General features: G+C 37.7%; 1 pseudogene; it reads left to right on the forward strand.

Moving 5' to 3' along the window:
* The first annotated feature begins 1,103 nt into the window (after nt 1-1,103).
* LOC130543679 (olfactory receptor 4F21-like) lies at nt 1,104-1,998 on the forward strand (annotated as a pseudogene).
* Nucleotides 1,999-4,945: the final 2,947 nt, after the last annotated feature.

Here is a 4,945-nt window from a genome sequence, read left to right on the forward strand (position 1 = left end):
TTGCATGGTGCACTGGGTGTTATACACAACTAATGAATCATCGAGCCTTACATCGGAAACCGGGGATGTACTGTATGGTGACTAACATAATATAATAAAAAATCATTTAAAAAAAAAAGGAAAAAAAAAAAGAAATAATGTACCTAAAACAATGCCCTAAATATTGAAAACACTCAATTCTGTTACCTGGGATCATTAGAATGATTATTAAGTATTAATCATGATTATATTTACTAATCTTTACTCTGACATATACAATATTTTAGTTTAGTTTATCATTAAATAATCTGTTTACTAAAAGTGGTCATGAACCAAATGTAATAATCATGTCATGAGCTGAGTATTAAAACTATTGAGCCTGGGGGTGCCTGGGTGGCTCAACTGGCTAAGTGTAAGACTCTTGGTTTCACCTCAGGTCATGATCTCACATGTCATGCGATTGAGCCCCAAGTCAGGCTCTAGGCTCAGAAGGAGAAGGGAATCTGTGAATATTCTCTCCCTCTGCTCCTCCCCTCACTCATTCTCTCTGTCTCAAATAAATAAATAAATCTTTAAAAAAAATTAGTGAGCTTGTGCACCTGAGTTCCATGTAAATTTAAAAAGCCCAATGTAGGCAGTGATGGGCTATGTTCAAGTCCTTTTGTCATGGTGATCTCTATAATTACAGTGAAAAGGGAAGAATTAAGGGGCTAAGAAAACTTCAAGTAAGAGAATATAGAATTAGTGTAGAAGTATTAATAAGGATGTGACAGAAGAGATGATAATCATAAGAGAACACACTTAGGGTTAGGGCAATGGTCAGGAAAATGATTGAGAATCTTTGAGAAAACTTAAAATGAGTTTTAACTATGGGATTAAAATTAAAGGAATCCCTCTTGCTCTATTTGCAAAATTTAGTGTCACATTTTTTCCCTCAAATACTCCCTTTATATAATGAATTTGGTGCTAACCTTATTTTTTCCACATCCTTTTTCCTCTCTCAGTCAATAATATCTAACTTAATTTGCAAAACAAACAGGAAATCTATGTTCCTGACACTGATACTTACTCTTTTTCATTTTTATCCTCACGTCACTTGAAAATCAGCTCTCCTGTCCCAGTCAATGGGTGGATTAAATGACTCTGTGGTCACTGAGATTGTGTTCCTGGCCCTTTCTTGTTCTTGGGAGAAAAAATTTTTTCTCATCTTGTTACGTTCTTTGCTCTACTTAGCGATCATGTTGGGAAACGTTTTTGTTTTGTTTCTGGTAATCTTTGATTCTTACCTACATTCTCCTATGTACTTCCTTCCTGGCCAACCTGACACCCATTGACGTGGGTCTTTCATCTATCGTAGTCCCCAAGACAATCAAAGACCTTTCAAGTGAATGCAAAGTAATTTCTTTCCAAAGCTGCATGACACAGATATACTTCATCCACATCATGGGAGGAGTGGAGATGGTGTTACTCATAGCCATGGCATTTGAAAGGTACACGGCAATCTGTGAGCCTCTTCACTATTTAAACATCATGAATCCTAAAATATGTGTTTCATTTGTAATCACTGGATGGGTAACAGGAGTGATTCATGCTATGTCTCAATCTGCTTTCATTATAAACTTGCCCTTTTGTGGTCCGAATGAAGTAGACAGCTTTTACTGTGACTTTCCCAGAATCATAAAACCTATATGCAGAGATGCAGCCAAGTTTGAGTATATTATTGCTGCCAACAGTGGCTTCATGAGCATGGGCACCTTCTTCCTGCTGATCTTTTCCTATGTCTTCATTTTGGTCACTGTCTGGAAATGTGCTTCAGGCTGTGGTGGTTCTATTTTTCACTCCATGCATGATTCTCTACGTCTGGCCTTTCCCCACATCATCAAGTGATAAATACTTGTTCATTGTCTACTTTGCTATCAACCCTGTCTTGAATCCTGCCATCTATACATTAAGGAACAAAGGCATAAAGGCAGCAATAAATGATTGTGCAAAAAGATATCTTATTCCAGAATCTGTTGACCACATATGTTTTTAGAGCTTTAAAACTAAACATCCAACAGCATGCTGGCCCATCTCAACTTAGGCACCACCAATTTAACATATCCTGAACAAACGCATCATCTGCCATCCCAAGCCTGCTACTATTTCATCTGTGGAGTATAAGACCATTACCATCAACATTATGGGAAATGAAAGTCCACCACACTAAAAATTTATAGTCTTATGGCAAATAGCATGATCGGACAAAGAACATTTTAAATTTGAATTTTTGGTTATTTTACAAATAAAAGGATATATTAACATGGTTTCTGCTATATGAAGTCTAAAAATAACCTGTAAATTTTTTGTGATGAATCTCAAGCATCATCATATTGAATTGTTATGTATATACAGGTTCAATGGCTTTAAAAGAAAACTTCTCAAACTCAACACACAAGAAACAAATAAACAAATCATAAAATGGGCAGAAGATATGAATAGACACTTTTCCAATGAAGATATACAAATGGCTAACAGACACATGAAAAACTGTTCAAAATCATTAGTCATCAGGGAAATTCAAATCAAAACCACACTGAGATACCACCTTACGCCAGTTAGAATGGCAAAAATAGACAAAGCAGGAAACAACAATTGTTGGAGACGATGTGGAGAAAGGGGATCCCTCCTACATTGTTGGTGGGAATGCAAGTTGGTACAGCCACTCTGGAAAACAGTGTGGAGGTCCCTTGAAAAGTTAAAAATTGAGCTACCCTATGATCCAGCCATTGCACTACTGGGTGTTTACCCCAAAGATACAGACGTAGTGAAGAGAAGGGCCATATGCACCCCAATGTTCATAGCAGCATTGTCCACAATAGCTAAATCATGGAAGGAACCAAGATGCCCTTCAACAGATGACTGGATTAAGAAGATGTGGTTCATATATACAATGGAATATTACTCAGCTATCAAAAAGAACGATTTCTCAGCATTTGCTGCAACATGGATGGGACTGGAGGAGATAATGCTAAGTGAAATAAGTCAAGCAGAGAAAGACGATTATCATATGGTTTCTCTCATCTATGGAACATAAGAACTAGGAAGATCAGTGGAGAAGAAAGGGATAAAAAAGGGGGGGTAATCAGAGGGAGGAATGCAGCATGAGAGACTATGGACTCTGAGAAACAAACTGAGGGCTTCAGAGGGGAGGGGGTGGGGGAATGGGATAGGCTGGTGATGGGTGGTAAGGAGGGCACGTATTGCATGGTGCACTGGGTTTTATATGGAACTAATGAATCATCGAACTTTACATCAAAAACCAGGGATGTACTGTTTGGTGACTAACATAATATAATAAAAAATATTACTATTAAAAAAGAGATTTGTTCATTAGAACATAAACTCCCAGCACTAGGTATTATATAAGACTGATGAATCACTGACCTGAAACTAATAATACATTGTATGTTAATTAATTGAATTTAAATAATAAATAAATAAATAATAAAGAAAGAAAAAAGTAAAAAAATAAAAAAAAAATAAAAGAAAACCCAGAGATAAAATCAGGAGGCAAGCAATTTATATAGAAGGGACTGCTAGAAGACACTGGTTCAAAAGTGGAGACATGAGACAGAGAAAAGAAGAAAGGTAATAGAAGAGGTATAAACTAGTATCCTCCTACTGTGGACATTGGGGCACAATTCTACTGTGGCCCTCTAAGTGACTGTACATACTCTATCACATTAGGTGATTCACTTGAAAGGCTAGGAAGCTGTGTATTTCTGCACTGGGGTAGCTCTAAGGCATTAACTCCATGGCAGTTTCAGCCTACCCCACAAGTGGGTTGAGCGGTTCTGATATCTAAAGAAAAGTCCTCAGGCAGAAAATCTCTGCAGCTTATGGTATAAAACAATCTACATCCCTAGGAATATTAAGTGCAGAGAGATATGTGTGTGGCATCTAAAGCATCAGAAACACTCCACATCTTCCTTCCCATGCTTAGAGCCATTGTGTTCCATGTAAGTTCACTCCATCATTGATCCTTCAAACATAGGACTGTTAATGAACCAAGTGTTAATGGGTTCCATCACTGCACATGTTCCCAGAAGATATTCATCATCTTGCTCCACCACAACCCATCCTAGATTTTCCTCACATTTGTCCAGCACTTTTGCTGATCTAGATCACTTGCCAGATCCATATCTTCCGACCTAAGAAGGCTAAATCCCTGATTACCATGCTCTTGTCAGGCTGTAATTGCTGCAATTGCCCATTCAGAGTTATCACCAAGTATAGCAGCCATTCTATTTCTCTGTGATAATAAAAGTTAATTGTACGTGGCATGATAGTAACAGTCAGTGATCTACAAACACAAGAAAACCAATATAACGAATGAACTACTGAAACTTTAGGTTTACTGAAATGCTTACTCTGTCCCCAGAAGAAGCATTCACTCACCCCAGTGAGGTCAAATTTGTAGGTCTAGAAACTCAAGTTCTCCAAGGAAGTAATGGTGAATGGAGCTATTCTCACTACTTACCTTTGGTTTCCAGGCCTATGCATTCTACAAAACAATACTTTATAATGCTCACTGGTTCAAAGTGTATATCACACATAAAACACAAAGTGTCATTCCCAAACACACTTACTTCCACCATTAAAAGCTATCCTCACGTTCTATCAGACTGACAGTTTCTGCATGATACAGCATATTGCCACAACAGTGGATCACTTGGTTGTGTGCTCACTGTTGTACTTTATTGGCTGTAAAGATATTTCTTTGTCCTAAGCAATGTTGTGAAGGACGTTAGACATTCTTTCTGTCTTTGGATCATTTAATCCCAAGGTACTGCTGTAAGGACAGTCAAAGCCATACTTGGAAAACATGTTTATACCAGTAAGAACCATCTGCTGATCTAATGTAAACAGCTAGCCATCAAGCTGCTGATTAAATGTGTCAACAGATGAAACCACATCAGGGTTC

Source organism: Ursus arctos, unplaced genomic scaffold (genome assembly GCF_023065955.2).
Source record: "Ursus arctos isolate Adak ecotype North America unplaced genomic scaffold, UrsArc2.0 scaffold_144, whole genome shotgun sequence".
In the NCBI taxonomy this organism is placed as follows: Eukaryota; Metazoa; Chordata; class Mammalia; order Carnivora; family Ursidae; genus Ursus; species Ursus arctos.